The sequence below is a fragment of the Venturia canescens genome, chromosome 1 (genome assembly GCF_019457755.1).
Source record: "Venturia canescens isolate UGA chromosome 1, ASM1945775v1, whole genome shotgun sequence".
Lineage (NCBI taxonomy): Eukaryota > Metazoa > Arthropoda > Insecta > Hymenoptera > Ichneumonidae > Venturia > Venturia canescens.
The window spans coordinates 20,449,938-20,469,427 of record NC_057421.1 but is presented as its reverse complement, the minus strand read 5'-3'; the positions used below and the strand labels follow the sequence as shown (position 1 = coordinate 20,469,427).

The 19,490-nt window shown below is 38.3% G+C and overlaps 1 long non-coding RNA gene across 1 annotated transcript; it reads right to left on the bottom strand.

Annotated features, from left to right (window-relative positions):
- Positions 1-246: 246 nt before the first annotated feature.
- On the bottom strand, positions 247-10,797 carry LOC122408427 (uncharacterized). Its single transcript, XR_006260491.1, has 2 exons — positions 10,666-10,797; positions 247-796 (listed from the first exon to the last, which is right to left on the bottom strand). It is a non-coding gene; the product is annotated as an uncharacterized lncRNA (long non-coding RNA).
- Between the last annotated feature and the right edge of the window lie 8,693 nt (positions 10,798-19,490).

Below are 19,490 nucleotides of genomic sequence, written 5' to 3'. Positions count from 1 at the left end.
GGGTAGTCGCATTGTGGATGAGAGTTAACATTTATGGCGATTTCACCTCAAAATAGCTTTGTTATGTTGCTCGTGTACAGTGAAGTCATGAAATACTTTATGAAATATTCATATTTCCACAAGATTAATCGAATTTTGTAACTCTTCGTAAGAAAGATAACGTTGAAAAAGCTTGAAATTTGAGCAGCCTAGTTCACCGGTATGCAACGATTGGAGCGTGTAATCAGAACGTATTACTACAAAAAGTTAGCGAAATTGAAACCGTTGCTTTATTACTAGTCAATATCCGTACAATGGATGCTATAAATATGAATAAATATATGTTGAGTACATAAATACTGGTTTGATGCATATAGATACGTGAGCAGTGGTATCTTGTAACGCAAAGGTATCCAATTCGCAACTCCAGCGGGAATTCTTGCAACAGCAGAAGCTCCTCCGTTCTTCGGGGTCTCCTTCCCACCGGAATCGTCGCAAGCTATTCCAGTAGGATGTATATACATTGCTTGCAGTTAGCCAACAAGAGAGAAGAGAGAGAGAGAGAGAGAGAGAGAAAGGGAGCGACAGTGCAGTATACATATGTATATAAATCACAAGGTTGCAGGAAAACTGGTGCGAGCGAAGGTGCAACAAGAGAGGGTTCGAGATCAGTCCTTCCCCTCTGATGCCGCTGGCTCTCTCACTTTCTCCGACTCTCCATCTCTTTCTTTCGTGCTCCACGAACTTTGCCAACGTGAGAAGAAGATTGGTTCGCAGGACGTTTTGCGCTCGAGTCACCCGCATGGTCAGGAAACTCCTGGAAATCAGAGCACACAGTTTGGACGATGCCAATATCAAACTATATATGTATTATCGTTGGTTTGCCGATAACTTTTGAGTTACCGAGGTCGCCAGCTCAAATGGTAATCGTGTGGCAAGGAGCAGGAGTGAGCAGAAAGAGAGGAAGCGAAAGCGAGATGGACCGAGGTAGATTGGCATTTGGGCGACCTCCATGAACGGTCTAATAAAAAGCGTTGCTGAGGCTTTCCGATTCGCGTATCGTCAATCCGTGAAAATCAGAGGGCATAAAGCCACATTACTACACATGTACGGAGTGGCTAAGACTGAAGCCCTTTTATGGGCTGGCGATTTATATAGGAACGCGATATGAGTACAGAGGGAGCGCATTGTACAAGGAAAGCGCAAGGGAAATCTTGATGGACATTCCGGGATTTTATCGCCCACGGAAACCGATTGGTGCACCCACACCCATGGGGTATAGCACCGAGGGAACAGTATCGCGATTGGGAGGTCATGGCGATCGTATAAAGAAAGATAAAACGCTCGGACAAGTGATGTTGGGTGTAAGAATTACTCGGAGGGAGACTGCGACGGAGAATACATAAAAAAAAAACAACTTTCATTTTTTTGACAGCCTAAAGCCGTTTTTACTCTTAGGCTGGAATCAGTACGTAGGTTTGACTCGAACACTCGTGGAAAATAAATTACAGTCTATTTTTTGGGTCTTATCGTGTGCTTATGTGTCTAGAATGGTTGAAGAATCTTCATGAATGAACAGAGAGCGCGCGGTCAAAGAAAAGTAGCGAAGCAAAGTGTAGGGGGAAAATGTAGTTTTTATTTTCTTGTTGGTTCTGATAACATCGCTTATTCCTCCGAGAAGCCCTCTTCGACGAGCAAAGAGTTTTTTCTTCTTAATACGTTGAAAATTTACTGGGTATTGGAAGCGACTTGTAGGTCACTAAAGAACGAAATGAAAGCGGTTGTAAAAACGAAGATACAGAGGTAGCCGCCTAATCTATTTTTCGTTATTTTTAGAATTGAATTTTCTCTCAATATTCTTGCCGTGGAAGCTTGATGTTCACACAATAATATTTATCTCGAGGGCGATGTCTCACATCTTCGAAATTTCGCATCATTTTGATTGCTCGAAGATAAAATCAGACGAAAAAATGCGGGGTGGTATTAACGCCCTTTCGGTGTTCCCATACGCACTTCTCTTCGCGTCCAGCCCATTTCCGGCACATGTGCTATCGGTGCTGCGACTACTTTTTTTTGCTGAAACGTCAACTGTCCAAGTATCCCATCTGGATCGGAGAAGTTACGTAACCTTTTACGAGATTTTCATGGCTCGTTCCGTGTGATATGTGTACTCATATCTGACTGGTTTCGATGCGGAAGATCTTGACGAATGTCAGAGTTCTCTTTAGAATCGATCAATACCGAATGACTTGTTCACTCGTTATTCTCGTTTCACGGATATTAGAAATGCTCCCCAACATATATGTAAAGCGAAGGGCTGAAAAAAACTCCACGTCAGAGAGGCAACGACCGGTTTCATGAGATTGAAAAAATAATCGAATGAAAAAAGCTCCATCACGAAGCCAACATGATATACGTATATATAAATGATATACGTATATTAAAGGAATACGTAGCAGCGGTTAGAATATCTCCCAGCTCTTCTACTCCGCTCTCCCCGGTTCGCCTTTTGGGATAAAAATTAAAATAGCGACAGGCTGCTCTTGAATAATAGACGAGAGACGGGAGAGACTTGAGCGAGGCAAACGCGAGGGAGAGAAAAGAAAGCGGTGGTGAGGAAAGGAACTGGTGATTGTTCGGGGCGACGTCTACGGTATCCTCCGCGTTGCTAACAGGCTCGGAGAAAAGTGAAAAGAAGCGAGAATAATTCAGAAAAGAGATGAAGCACGACGTCGCCGGGAAACAGGGAGTGAAATTAAAGCGCGGTATGGTGTGCAAAAGAGGCAGAAAAGTAAACGCAAAGGGGACCAAACCCCTTGGGGTAAAGAGGATGATGAGATATGTTTGGATACGTAAGACCAGAGAGGAGCGATGTCGGATAAGAGACGATTACAGGCATTACAAATTCGAACCGGTTTACCGAAACCATTCGAACGTGAAGGAAAAAAGCCTGCGTTGAGGGCTTTTTTCTATCCGTTTACTAACATAACGAAGTTTTGACGTTTCTTGTCTTCATCTTTATTTTCAAGTTATCGCGTATTTTAATCTTCCTTTCAGAATAGGCACCCGTTGAAAAAATAAAATGGAGAAAAAAAGGAACGCAAAAGGACGCGTGGAGAGGAAGGAAGGAAAGAGTTGGAGACGATAAAAAAAAAAGTATAAAAAAAAAGCAAACGAGAAGAAGACTTTGAGGCCGCAATAATATCACGGTTGAACGTCTAGAGTTGGGACGATTTTTTTCTCCATCTTTCTCTCTCCCCTTGTTCTGCTGCCTCTCTTAACTTCAGATTTTCCTTTCAAAGATGAGGCACAATGACAACGACGAGCCATCCGGTGGGGCCTTAGCCTATGAACTACATTCAAATTCTAAGGATACAAAAAGAGAAAGACAGAGGAACCGCTTTTTTCAGGGAAAAAAGGTCGCAGAAGAAGATAGGCGGAAAAAAAGTAACGAGCACTGGCTCGCAACGATGTGACAACTATTGTAAAGCGTGGCAGAATTATTCGCGACTTTCATAGTGTACATTGGAGTTTGCGAAACACGTTCGGGCATGGAAGTTCAGAGCTTGAAAATTCTCCTTGTACATATTGTATTTCTCACAAGGAAAACGTGCTTCAGAGTGTCCCTTTCAACAAAAAATTTCATGTTATGGCTCGTCGAAAAATAACAGACACTTTTTCACAGACTCTCAAAGGCCTTTGAAGAACCCAACCAGTTGTAAAATGTTATCAGATAATCCATTATGAAATTCGATCTATCGAAGGCTCCTGTACGAAATAATGAAAAACGTGCTCGATTTCGAAAGTTCGTTTAATCCTCTGAAAGTTCTCAAAATTTTATTTAAAAAAGTACCTCGTATTTTTTTCGAAACGTTCGATTAATTTTATTTCTGACTTTATTTTAAAACAGCTCATTTTTTTCAACTTCATCATCCCCGACGTTGCACTCCAATTTTAGCCACTATTGATATTCACTGCTGAATTCACCTCCGTGATTCACTAATTCCACCTAATTCTGTATTACCAGAATGACAAGGGTACACAAACGGTCGATACACACTCGGGTCATATTAAAGCGAAACCGTATCACTAAGCTTTAGACATACATAACATCACTATGAATATCAACTCTCCGATAGCATACAAAATTTATTATTTATCCTTTCCCAGTTTTTCAAAAACCCAAAACTCATGGCCAGGCAAAGCGGATGAGGCAAAGAATCTCCGGCACGACGATGGGAGGTTGGGACTGACCGAAGAGTAACACAAGTAATAATTGTTGGTCTCTACTCAAAAGCATTGTTGAAATTGTGAAAGGGGATTCGGGTGAATCCTACACTGCATTCTTCTGGTTTTTTTTTCAACCGTTGCATTTCGGTGATTGAGAATAAGTACTAATAGCAGCGATAGGGACTGGGTGGTCGACATGTGGCTCCGGTGGTTTCCCATGTTAAGCAGTGTCGGTTTTGTTCATTACTCGGATGGATGATCGCTCCGCCATACATTGGCAGCTCTATCGATCCCTGGGCAAAGAGCCAATTTTGATAGGCGATTGATGCGTATCCTCGTAATTTAGTGTAATACGAACGCGTAAGATTCAGAAAATATACAGCCCCCTGCGGCAGCAACGATTATTAGCAATTTACTTTTTTCTATCATATTTTGAAACGTGTCACTAATAAATCCGATGCTTTTACGCAACGAAGCCTATTATTCCAGAGACAATTCGGGAGAAGAGTTGTGAGACGAGAAATTTGAGCCATTTGCTTGAAGAAAAGCAGAAAAAAAATTAAAAACAAATTTTTAAATAGTAGATCGAAAAAATGTTTTAAAAAAACAAAAACTTCAAAGTTTACTACTATTTTCTTAACTAAAGGAGTTTTTTAGTCAAGAGTTTTTATGTTTTTTTTTTTTTTAATTTTTTCATTTCTTTTCATCATTTTATAATTTTTTTATTTTGAAAACAAGAGCTCGAAGTGAAAGCAGCAGTGTACAACCGTATGAAGACATCGATAATCGAGTATACTACCTTATAGGGCCATCAATTCGATATGGCAAAATAAATTTGAACATAAATATTAGTTTTCTAAGCAAATTCACCATAGATTTTGACAAACATATAGAAAACACAAGCAAAAACTGGTCAAGGAAAGTGGGACCTTTCCACAGAAAAGTTGCTTCAAAGGAATTCCTCTACCAGCTGATCCCAGTAAAACGCATAACTTCCGTTTTTTTTGCCCTGGGGCAATCAGGAGTTGAAAAAAAAGAGTTGCTATAAAATTCCGATACGTGAATTCCGTTAGGAGAGAAAATATTTTAAACACTTTCCGCAAGCCCGATGGAAATCTTATCACTCGTGAATAATTCGATATGAACACCAACTCCACTGAGTCGAAGTGAAGTTTTTATAACAGCACACGAAAATGGAACAAAATAGTGTGAAAAGCACTGCTATTTTTGGAATAATTTCTGTAAACAATCTGGTCATATCACTGTGAAACTGAAACTCCATTAGCTCGCAACTAATATACGCTGAAAATTAAACACAACTTCTCGCTTTTCCTCACACGACTGAAAAAGAAAGAAAATGATATACAATGAATATTAAAACTATGATGGCGCCATTTCCTCAATGTTTCGTAAGCAACAGACTCGAGTGTACCGTACAAAAGTTATATTTAATTTTCTCGCATGGGCTAGTGTCCGTCTCGGAAATCGAGGGTTAACGAGTTCCGTCACTCCTATTCATGCTTCTTATTTAAACAACGTGTGAACACAAGAGGGAGACAAACACTTCCGGCTCGGCATTTCTGGTGGTTCGAATCCCTGAGTTTCCACTACAATGTGTAGAGAAGTCGTCAAAAGGAATAGAAGTAAACGGAACAAAGTAGCGAATATATTTATGGGAAATTGCCGAGGACATTTTCCCCGAAACTCACACATTTTGAATCGTATGAATCTGCTGATTACTTTTTTGTGCAAAGAACGAGCGGACTTGCACTTTGAGATTTTCATTGTAGCTATCAACACAGAAATTATGAATCAAAATGTCTCGGCAAGAATCTCAGTAGTCAATTCTTTCGTGAATGTGTGAAACTTGAATAATAGCTCGCGGAATAATTTATTATTAGCAGTTGACAAATTTTAGAAGAATTCACGAAAATATAATTTTTCGGAAAAAATATTTGCTGTAAAGTTTTGAATTTTCTAAATAACCACGTTCTTTCCCTATTTGAAACATACGCCAAGTTCTTTGGATCGTTTTACCTCCGTAAAGTACTTTTTAATCATAGCACCTTTGAAACAAATGAAGGGTTCAGAGTTCTCATAATTGCTCACAATTTTTTGAGCAATTTCCTCACATGTTTGTCTGTAATCAATAATACTTTGAAGCATATTCAGTTTTTTACATGGACATATATATTTTTTAAATGCTCTTCCAAAAAACGCCTTAAATTTAAATGTATCGTCTCTTGACGATGTCCTAACCTTCCTTTTACAGAGAGTTAGGTGATTGGTATGAATGAATTGAAAAATAAACAGTGGAATTATTTTTTGTAGAAAATAACAACAACTAGTTTATTCGGTATATAATACAAGCTGCTCCGATGTGGACAGCTTGGAGTTCCTTACGAATCTGATTTTACAAAAATGCTTAAAAATAAGGAAAGAGGAACAGTACCCCTTCTTACCAACTAACGAGAAATTTGGATTGGCTACTATAATAAGAAGAGAGGAGGGAGCAAAGTATATGTTCAAAAAATGTAGAAAATACAGAATACTCGAATTCTTTGCGCAGATTGCCAAAATGTGACGTACCGACTTTTTCGGAGCTTGACGATGCTAATGATAAAAAAAAGAAGGGAAATAACGTTTATGAGGTGGATGCGTAAAAATTCCCAGTTCAAAAAATCTTCTATTTCCAATTGCCCCAAGTGGACGCCACATGTCGGCCATAAACCCTCTGTGCGCCCAGCCCTTTACCTGTGCTGGGCCTCGCGGTGCCATCCCTCGCTCCGGTCTATCTTTATAAAAAAAGTGGCGCGTATTATTCGCGTTGCAACATTAGAAAAGGGTTCTTTTCGTAGATAGGTAGAGAGTACATTGATGGAAAGATTAGCTTAAATCATTAAATATTACGAGTCTTAATCGTATAACAAAAACAACAAAACTGAATAACGAATAACAAAATTGTACAACAAATGTAAAATCGGCTGTATGCCAAAGGACGAGTCCTAGCGCATTGATAAACTCTATTCTATTCTATATTTCTCAATGCCTTAAGTAATGAATAACGAGATTCTTGATCCTCAGTTATCTGAAGGCCCAACACAGCGAATCCGCATTGTGATTTAAATGATAAAATTTTAGATGGAGTTCATAAATTTCTGCACAATTATCTCTACGAAATTGGTTCTTTCTAGAAGTCACTGACAACACTAATCACAGCTGGACAATTGAACATGAAAGGGAAACTGATAATAAACTCGCATAGAAAACTTTATACAGAAAGGAATGATCACAGTGAAAATAAGAGTGGAATAGTTTGAATGTAAATACGTTGGTATTGAACCTGCTTGCGCGTTGAGAAGAAAAATTGACCTTTCCATTGAACGAGGAACGAACTTCTACGAAATACCATTATCCAGGACGGTGAAAGCCACAGGGAGTTATGTCTATACATTTTTACGAGGATTCTGAACTTCAGGACAGAGTCACTTATCCTGAATCTGCAGTAAATAGGTCGAAGGATTTCTCCTTTGTAAGTTTTGTCACTTGTCAACAGCACGATTTTGCAAAAAAGAAAAGAAAAAAGAGTGCGAGATAGAAAAATCGTGTCCCGGTCACCGGCCAGAAAGACGGTGCAGAAAAGCAGGTTGCCTACAGAAATGCGAAACCATAGCGTGCACGGAACAAGTAGCTTTGAGTTTCACATCGGAGGAAAAAATTTATTCACCAGTGCACACAAACTCTTTTGTTATACCATGAACAACGCTTTATTCCGAGGCTCAATATTTAAAGGAAAATATTTAAGATACACGTCATCCTTCTCCGGGTAGAGCGCTTGCAGTACACGCAATAATGGAAAGACTGCTAATGAACTTGTCGTATGAAAATGAGATTCGTTCTTGACTGACATCAGCAAATTTCTGTTACGAATATTTAGATGGAAAAAATAAGCTTTTCTCTTGAGACACTCTACAAAATTATCCAACTTGAAGAAGAACGACGCGTGTCATTGACGAAATTGTATAGTTTGAGTTTGAAAAAATGCCGAAATAGTGATTCGGAAAATCGAAGTTGAGTGAGATCTTGATAAAAATTCTTCTTCCTCGTTACAATTTCGCATGTTGCGAGTTGCTCTTTTTTCCGAACGCGATGTACCCTCATTATAAAACTTTGATTTTCCTTTGTACCGATAAAAGTACAAAACAAAGTTTGCGTAAGGCAGAAACTTGCAGGATCGTTGCCTCAATTACCGAACAAATTCAGAAGAAAACGCCTTGAGCAGTTTCCTTTCCCTACCTGCTTTTCTCTTTAACCCCCGTCGCCCCTTTATCTTTCGTTTCTTTCGCTCAGTGTGTAAGGACAAGAAATGGTGCTGAACGACGCCAGGAATCGAGAGTGGTGAAAACAAATTCGAGTCATTAAACACTACCACGAAACTATGCCAGAAGGAAAAGCAGCGAAAAGAAAAATGCAGAGGTACGATACAAAGAATCTTCTATCGTTACCCACGCGGTATATAGCAAAGTGTGAGAAACGAGGGTGAATGAAAGGAAAGAGAAAGAGAAAAGGGAGGAGAGGAGGGAGACAAAATATATAGTACAGAGAAAAAGAGCCTGTAAGAGACTTTGCTCTAACGAGGCAAAATCACAAGAGTTTTCCGCAAAATCCTCCTCGACGTCTCTTCTTTTTGACCTCCTGTCCCACCGGCTCCTTTCCTCCGTTTTTTTTTCACTCTCCTTTCTTCTTCTGCCTTCTCTCTCGTTTTCTCTTTTCCTTCTTTAGTATCTCCAATGCGAAAAGAACTGCTGGACCGAGTTTCATAATATTTTATGGAATGTGCTCCATGCGAAGGTATATTTACCCTGCGTGTTATTCGGAGAACTATAACCAATGAAAACAACATTTCAAACCCTCCATCAACTGAGGTATTTTGACTTTTAAAACTTTGACATCATGAAGAAAGAGCTTAGATCGTAATTTGCTACTATTTTTCCATGAAATTTAGTTTTCCGTTCACTTCTAATTACAAACTCAAAATTACATTTCTCTTTCCATCGACATTGATGGAAAAAAATGCCAAGATGGCAAAAAAACGAATATTGGAAATAGTGGTTCGTCGTATTCCGGAAAACGAACTCAAAGGTCTCCACTTAGGACAAAGTCCGCAGTCGCTAGCTATCGATACTCGGTTCTATACGAATGGGGGAAAGTCCGGAAGGAAAATTCTCTCATACCCCCTCGCTTCGTCATGATATTAATTGTAGCTCGTTTGATGCTTCGCACGATGCGCTTTTTCGTTTCGTGTTTCGAACGGTATTCTCGGGTGATCATGGCTGATACGGTTCCGAATTCTCATGCAATGACCGATGAGGGAAAACCGAGGCTGATCCGTCGTAGTGTGCCTTCGATGCAGCAAAGCTTGAACGGGTTCAGGAATCAAAGAAGTTCTTTACTCCAATCCGAACATATTAGGAATTTCAGTTCCAATTAAACTCGTTCAAATATTTGATGCAGACTTATTTATTCTACTAACGATGAGAGAATTGATTGAGAATTCAATGAAAATCTAATTTTACATTTTCAAAGAATCTATTGATGATGTCACAGCGATTTTCAGCTCAAAGAGACCTAAGTCAATCGTTTCAGTTAGACTCATTTAAAATGAATTTCAATGAAATTGGAGAAAGTCAGGTACACGCAGAGAATTTCCACCCGTCTCACCCTCCACTTTAGGTTTTGAAATTTCGAATCCTCTTGCAGAGTAGAATGATGTTTCCAGTATTTAGAGAAGAGAAAAGACTTGAAGAATGTCCAAAAAAACGAAAGAGAGTTCATACAAAGATCACCAGCTTCGTCATGACAGCTACATCAGAAAAAAATCGGGATTAGATCATGAGAAAACTTTCTTTCGCACCCTCCTTCATTTTCAGTATTCAGCTCTTCATTCTTCAGTTTCCCTATAAGATTCCGCTCGATTTCTCCATCACTTGTAGCTCCTCCAACTACATTTTCCACCCCCATAGTTCGGACCTACACTGTCATCGTCACGGAGACGGTAGACACATTGAGAAAGAGGAAAAGCAAGAAGGAGATGAGAAGAGCCCGGAGACAATTTGCAAGAGAGTTTCAGACAGGAGCAGCGTTTAAATCTAAATTTACGTTTGTAAGTCTATCGAGTGCATTGTATATAGAGAGTCCGTGCACGAAGGCAAGCAGAGAATCAGGAAGGCGATGTACAAATGTACGTGGAATGAAGTCAGATAGAGAAAAGGACCTAAGTCTCGTGAATTTAATTGTCAAAACGAGTGGATATCAGTCTTTTGTTTGGTATAACATTGAAACTGAAGAAAAAGTCAGATAGAGAAAGACGGAGAGAAATGATGGAACCAAAAATGAGAATGACAAGACGTAATGGGTAAGCTACGCCAACCTCGTTCCCCATCCATTTCTACTTACTTCCGTATAAGTGCATGCCGTATCGTTGAACGCACATAGTTGCAAACTGCATCGACCCACGACCGCCGCGTAGGTACACGTAACTCTGGGCTAAATCACTCCCTCGTCTCAATCCTAACGCGTTCCGTGCAAAGATCGCTTGTGTCTGCAAGGAACAATATGGATATATAATACTACTCATATATATGCATAAGCAGCGGTGTACATGGTCCCTAGTGAGCTTGTTTACAACGGCTGTAGAGAAATACAGAGCTGTGAGAGATCCGTTGGACGGATCTGGTTTCACCATCGTATTATGGACATTCTCATTGTTACACTTTTCGACTGGTGGACAAGATCTAAAAGTTAGCTGGAAAATTGCCGATAGCGATGGCCTGTAAATTGTGTGGTAGCACCTTTCGAAAAAGGCGGACCCGAATTTTCAAATATCCATTACAGTGAAAATAAGTGGACTTTGCTATGAATAACGGTTAAATAATAATCTGTCAATATATTTTGAAGGGCTGATGCTTTGAAAGAAAACTCTGATCCACGATAGAGTATTGAATGCCCATAGAAGTTTTCAGCTCATCAAAGTTTTTGAGTTTCATCTGACATGAGGCTTTCCAACCTTGGTTCATTCGCTATAAATGTCCATTTAAATGTTTTCCAAGTCTTGGAGTACGACCTAAATATTCCATGCATTAAGGTAACTCCTGTACATGCTAGTCAAACGAGTGCTAAATTTTCAAAACGCTTTTAGACCAAGTTCAACGTACCGATTAACATTATTGTTAGTAGATATGTATTCAAGCATATCATATTAACGTGAAAAAATATTTAAAATCATAGTTTTGCAAAACTATCAACTGATAGATGCAAATTTCCATGATGGCACATTTTCACAGGTATTTTTCAAAGAATCATCTGTATTTTTTAAGGGTGAATGATACAAAAGTCGAAATAATTAGAAATTGATTAAATTTGGTGATAATGTTCTTCAACATCAAGTGCGAAAACACAAATTTTTTCAAAATTTTCTTCTGTTTAGTTATCGAGTAATTACGCATTAAAGCAGATTTCTTATGCCCGGAATGTATACCTATATATATGGAAACGCTATGCTTATACACGTGAACTTTAGTGATCAATTACTTGATAACTGTACAGAAGAAAAATCTTAAAAAATTTGTATTGTCAAATTTGGCACTAAAGAATATGTTCACCAAATTTTATAAAATTCTGATTATTTTGAATTTTTTTATGTTTTTAGCATGGTTTAGCATGGCAACATTGTATCGCCTGTGCAATATATCCTTAACCGATTTTATTGTACCAAGTCTCATTCTGTTCCTCAACTGATCCTCTACGAATTCACCACGTAGATTTTCCTTTAAACTCATTCCTTCAGAAATTATGAATGAAAAAGTTTTTTCACTTAATAAACAATTAGCTGCAACAGTGAAACGATCAAGTTAAAAAAATAACTGCATGATGGATTCATAGAGGACCAGTTAACGAACAAAATGAGACTTGTTGCAATAAAATCGATCAAAAAACGCAGATAATTCTTTGAAAAATACCGGTGAAAATGTGTCAGTGTGAAAATTTGCATTTATCAGTTGATGCTTTTGCAAAACTAGCGTTTTTAATATTTTTACATCTTAATGATATATGTTGTAATACAAATCCACTAACAATACATTTAATCGGTACGTTAAACTTGGTCTAAAAGCGTTTTGAAAATTTAGCACTCATTTGACTAGCATGCAATGCAGGAGTTAGCTTAATAACCAAGCAATAATATCCTAGTTATTTTATCCCATGTACAAAATATCATGATGTAAAAGTAACCCAATACAAATTATCTCCGTATACACAAATTTCCTAACTAGCATATACAAAATGCGTATTATAAATGTGTAAATAGTTTGGGATATTGGTGATATGAGGTGTATTTCTGTATATGATTATTGTGGATTATTATGAATTACTCACAGAAATAAAAGTGTAGCAAATTGTTCGTGGAGATGATGGTCGCATAAAAAAAGTACCGGGATCAAAACAAGAGAACACATATATGTTTATGCTGAAATATGCAGTATTATCCATATCACATAAATATACATGATCATATGTTTACTTGTGTTGTGATTGGTGTTTGCGTAGGATGTTTATATAGACTGGTTATTTATGCGGGGGTTACATGGGATATTTTTGACATAGGTTATTTTTACCGGGAATAATATTTACCAGGTTATTTTTCTTTGGGTTACTATTTTCGGGATATATTGACCCAGCGCCCTTATTCTTGTTTGGAAAGTAATTAAATGATGAATACTCGCCATGATGAAGACAAACCAGATCAAAGATCAATACCAAACGAGAACACATTCATATATTTCATAACGGGTTAATAGAAATACAGTTGAACTCATTCCAGTGCGTCTAATTTCAATTTTACTACATATCATCAGCATGGCTTGTGTAACGAAGCATTAGATGAGTAACGGATCGCAACCAAGTGTGAACAGAGTTTCGTCATAGCAAAGACCTTTACGAAAACCCACTCCACTTTCTCTCTTTCTCTCTCTCTCTCTCTCTCTCTTTCGTTCGTGCTCCCAGCTCCAGCATCCTATCAACGGCATCATATCATTTTAATGCTTTTGATGTGCTTCCCTCGTACTTGCTAGCAGAACGTGAGTGAATCGAGTGAGGCAACGCGATGGATATACGTATAAAGTCAGAGCGGCGGACGGAGCTCTAATACCAACAAGGTATATGAGAGGACGCGAGAGTGCGAGACTTCAAACTGAAACCCAAGCCGGAAGTGAAAATGTACATGGCCACAAGGGAGTCAAACGCATCCATTTTCATGTTAAATCATCCCTCAAAATATATGTGCTAGTGGCTCGACGCCAAGTATTAAGGGATCTATCAGTCATTTGGTCTGTGAAAATCCGGCCACACACTTTCATCCATGGCAGAAGAATTTTTCGGATAATGTGACCTACATGTTTTTCTACTTTCATCAGAGAATGATGTGCGTTTATTCTTTCTCCCAAGATCTTAAGGATCTCTAAGAGAACTAAGAATTAGCTTCTTCGCTGTCTTCCTTCCACCCACGTAACTAATAGTGCGCTCCTTTGAAAAAGGCGAAATGCGAGGGAATTGGAAAAGTTGGCACGAGCTCGAGCACTGCCACACCCTTCCTTTCGCCGATACAAAGTCTCCCGATCATTATCAAGTTTCTGTATAAAGAAGCTGATGCAAATTATATTTATACTATCGATGCATGTGGCTGCAACCTTTCTTATGCAATCCACTATTTTTTAAACAGTTTGTAAATACAAATACCTAATCATTCAACTATAGAATTCAGAAACGCTTGAAAATTGGTTGCGATCGTGCAGCCATCCTCATTTTGGTGGTGCTGGATTTTGACATTGTTATTGTGAGTTTTAAGTTAAGTAACCTGCATTGCTGTGTTTGTGTACTTTTTGACAACTTTTTTTCACTATTTGGCATCGCACCGCTACTGTGTCTCTTGATATTTCTTTTTGCCAGGGATGTTCGAGTCACAAGTATTGCTAAGATACTTTTTCTGCCGCGAAGGCAAGTCTCACCGTGTGCTTTCCGCACAAAATTTCGATCCTTTTCCTGTACCGATTAAGTTTGATTAAGTTTGAAAACTGGAAATTCGAAGTTTTTTTGCTGACATTTAAATAATACGATTCACAAAAATATTTCGTCTCGAATATGACGTTTCCAGTGGAATCGTGTAATTTATAAGGCAACTTTGCAATCACTCGTTCCATCCACAGAGAGCATAACGTGGAATAAACGAATATTTTTTCACGAAGCATTGCCATTTAAGTCACTGAGGATTTGACGAGTATGTAAGAGAACTCCTTGCATGTTTGGATGACGTGTGTAACATTTACGGACACGGACCTCTTGAATTTAAACGTGAATCTACAGCGTGCACTGGAAAGTAAATTTTCCCATTACAAAATTGTTGAATTGAAACGTCTCTCACATCAAATACTGATGAAATTCGGAGAGAAAAATCGTTTTAAAACATTTCCATACCATTTCCATGGCTTACGGGGAATTTTATTTTATTATCCCAAAACTGAACTCTGCACGGTTAATAATTTCAAAAATTCAAGATCGTCCACAATTTATATTAACGTAACAGTAATTTAACACATTTTAATTTTTTGCGTGTAGAAAAATTAAAAACGGAGGAAATTTCATCACCGTTTTTTCATCAAAAAACCTACATTTTCACAACTATCTCGTTTTATTGCATGATACAGCCGATTTCACATGGAATGTCTTGCGCATATGTGCGTGTAAAGTAAATTTATGTTACTACATACGTTTGTGGGATGAAAGCTACCAAGTAAGCGGCCGGGTGTGCCCGAAACACGTACATTTTCGTTGAAATTGCTCGCAGCTCACCAGTCCAAATCTTCTTCCTCGACGATTATCTCGCATGTACTCATGGGCTTTGCAATATCTGAAACGTTCCCAGTGCTATATCATTTGCGCATTTACCATTGAAGCAAATCACTTCCTGGTAATTTTGGAGGACAGGAATCGTAGGTACAAGGGAATTGGGGAATAGCTCGTATTAATGTCCCATTTACAGCATAATATTGCATGCTTATTTAGGTTTACTGACTAGTTTCACTCTGAGACAATTTTAGTAGAGCGAATAAAAATTTTGCTTGAGCGAAATCATGAAAAGATGAAATACTGCAAAGATAGTGAGCTGTTATATCAATTAAGTATGTATTAATATATTGTTAAAAAAATTGGAAAACCAACTATTCTGAAGATTCTCTTTGTTGAAAAAAATGCATGAAAATTGAAAGCAGAAGCATGAGTGCCTGGAGGATTCTGCAAAAATTCAATTTCCACAATTTTCAGACGAGAGTGTGGTCAGGAATATTTCATCCAATCGATACCATATCATGCCATGCAAAATAAATAATTCTGGGACATATCTAAATAACATTTGAGCCTTTCCATCTGCGCTCGTAGATGGAAAGGCTCAATTGTAGTTTTTCACGTCAAGAAAAAACTACAATTGAAAATATCTGACAAGATACATAAAAAAAAAGAAGGTTGACAGAGTTTTTGAATTCGAGGGTCGTGGAAAAGGGCGATATACCTCGAAATGACTCACATTTTTTCTCGGTATGTCACTCGAGTATTCGTAAAGGGATGTGCGACGCAAAAGGGTCCAAGATGATAAAAAATATACGGTGGGCGAAAACGGTCCACTTCTTTGCGTGAAATTCTCATGTCGGAATATCTACATCTCGATAAATAATAATAGAGAACATATACATGGATATCTACATACATATGAGGGAAGCTTTCGTCGAGATCTCGGTCGAACGAAAAAAACGATCCTTCGACGCAGCTCCAAGCGTTTTTCCTTTTGCTATATCCGTCCCGTTCATTTCCCAGCTGTAGGTTTTTTATCGCGAATTTTACATACCATGCACATCCTCAAGCACATAGTGTATACCCGCGTGCGTGTATGTGTGTATGTAATAAATATGTGGATATGAGATTTCGTATGTAGATCGTGCTCTATCGGTTCCATCGTCGAGGCGGTGGACACGACTTTTACAACGCACTACTCGTTCAACTTTCGCCAACTCCCATCAGCACTTATTCGAAATCGGCTGGCTTATCATCCGCGATTAAAATATTTTCCAAGGTCGCGAAGAGAGCTCTCTGCATTCGAGACGGAGATTCGGAGTCTTATGGACCTTTGAGCCGCCAGGCATTTATTTCTGATATTCTGTATCTTCGAGTTTAAGGAGGATCATGCGTTACTTGTCATTCAAAAAAGCAACTCAACTTTTTTGCTCTTTCGATGATCAAAGAATCGATTTAAATTCATTCTCGGAATTATTAAAATTATGTGTTACTTATTTGTTGAGACTGATCAATTTTTAATATAGTGATAGCAGTTAAAATACTTTCGTAGTAAAATCGTCAAGGAAAATACGACGACAGCTATTTTCTATTTACAAGCGTACGCGCATATCTATATTTTAGAGCAGCCGCGGCTCATGGTGTTGTCAAACCTTCCACTGTTTATGTCCTCATTACTCGTTAACCTCAATAAGTGTTTTACTTTCTCCATTCCCAAGTCATTTTCACGGGTAACAAGGCTTTCTCAAGACATCATTGATATCTAAATATATTCTATTTTCTTATTCTCGTTTTTGGCTCTCTAAAGTTGGGAGGATCCTATTTCATTAAATCCAAATGGTCGCACAGGAAGTGTGCCTGCCATAAGAGCCTGTGTATAACCTTTCAAAAAATGAGATTTTCGTAAAGTGTTTTCTCGACAACTAGACGGTAGATCCTATAAAAATTCCGGGAATAGATGCACACGGTGTATATTTCTAACAATATTTTCAAATTTCAACTCTTAACGTTGGAATTTTCGATTTCCATTAGATTCGCGTGAGCTTCCTTAACATTTTGACGAGAATTCGCTGTAGAGCATCTTACACAAATATGCAAGCTCTTCCCGACTAGTCTCCTTTCGTGCTCGTAAGAGTAAAGAGAAGAAGGAAATGCACTTTCGTACTTTCGGTGCAGCGATTGAAAATCCGTTCGATGATACTACACGCACCAAGATTTTGTGCTACCGCCGTTTTGAGAAAAGGAAACTATGCCTGTGGGCGTAAGCGAGATGCAAGCATCGCGAGAATGGCCGATCAAGAGAAAGAGAAAAAAGAGAGAGACAGAGAGCTTCACTCGCGCTCCCGCTGTTTGCATTAGTCGAGAGAGAGAACCCCGAAGAGAAAGTTTGGATAGAAAAGAGAGGGCAAAAGAGCGAGCGAACGCGAAGAGTCGAAATGGAGGGTGTGCGCGTGTGAACGAGCATTTGCGGGCAAAGAGCTCGGAAGCGTATTACCGGGATGGCTCACCTCGCAAAAGCTTGCTCCTCTCTTCTGTGCCACTCCACCCCACCTCCCTCCTGCCCCATTCCTCTACGCCTCTTTTGCCAACATACCACCGACATGCTATACGAAGTTTACCCACGTTAGATCCACAGTTTAAAGATCCTTACGGCCGTACACACCTCACTCACACATGTGTGTACACGTAGAAATACATCACTGCACGTATATTTGTAATCACACATCATCTACAGTTATATTAATGGGAGTAGACCAATAGACAGGACTCGAGCGTGCGAAAAAAACCGTTTGTTTTTGACAAGCAATCAATTATGAGCTAGATAAACGGCGAATGTCTGACTCAAGTCAACTACTATTCACACTTACTTGTTTTTGAAAAAGATATAACAAAGTTTGATGTGTAAAGATTGATCAACGAGATCGTTGATTTCTCGCTGGGAAAAATGTTGTCGTGGTATTTCCCTGAAAAATCGTTCTAGGCTATGCCGTTACAATGTATTAATTAGGATGAAAAAAAATATATATATATTTGGATTTGAAAATAATGTAGATTTAAACACTTTTCAGATTTCAACACTTTTGTTTCGTGGTCACGAAACAAAAGGAGGATTTTGAACTATAATATTATATCCAAAGCCATAGAAAATTCATTTATGCGACACATTTCTGTAGACTATTCATTCATTTAATTACCAATAACGCTTAGTTAATGCATCCGAAAACTGTGGAATACATGCGGAAAATTTTTTCGTACCAACGATTGAAATAAAGAAAATCAACTATTTGAGAGGTAGACATTTGTATAGACAATTGATTTGGTTCGTAAACGATAAGATTTGGTTAAACTACATGAAGAAAAAATCCGGCTATCAAAATTATTTGTTATTTTCCACAAATCATGTTGGCTAATGGAATAACGCATTTTAACGAATTTTGAGTTATATTAAACTGACGAGTATGATTCGATTTACAAAATATTTATCATTCTCAATAAAACCGTTCAGATACTTCAGTACTTGATATTCAAATAAATATATCATGAAAGTGTATGTGAATTAAGTAGAAATAAACAAATGTTTCGAGTTCTTCGAACAAAAGATTTGGTTTCACTCGTTTAGTTAATTCACATATACAAAAATTTAGTCCTTGGGATGAATGAACTGCTCCTTATTTATCGCAAGCGGATGTTGGATGAAGCAACAAAAATATCAACTAAAGACATATAGTTAATGCAACGATTTTTTTTTAATGTATCATTTGATTTTCTTGCAGACTTGTCGCGTCGATATTGCGTCCAATTCCAGCAGCAATGTGAAAAAAGCACATTTCGAATTATGCAGGTCGAGAAAAAAAAATATAGAGATTATCTCTAATTTTGAAAACGTGGTGCATCGACAGGGGAAAGTCGAAATCGGACATCTGAAAATATGAAAAAATAGAAATACTTTTTATCCGTGACTTTGATGTATTCAGTGAGCGAATAAAAGGTGGTAACTTTCTTTGTTCAATGGTAGGCATAATGTGACTCAAACCTGTCAAAATGAGAACAAAGAAATGCAGGATCCGATAAAATTACTTTGGGAAAAAGAGATGAGAAAAAGCATAATATCCGTGAGAAGAGATACTCATCTTTTTTCCGGGTCTCAAGCGTCGGACTAATGATATGTCAGGAAGGACGGTGACCTCCTCGATCGTGGAAGAAGTTGGAGAACATTTTCCCTCGATGAAACATTCTATCCTTTAGCCCGTGTATAACTATATAGGTAGCGTGCTTTTTGTCGATATACTTGCGGAAGCAAAGACATATATAGTACCGAGGCGATCAGTTTTCAAAAGCTTTTTCACGCTCTTGCGATTTTCCTATAACTCTCTCATTCGTCCCCG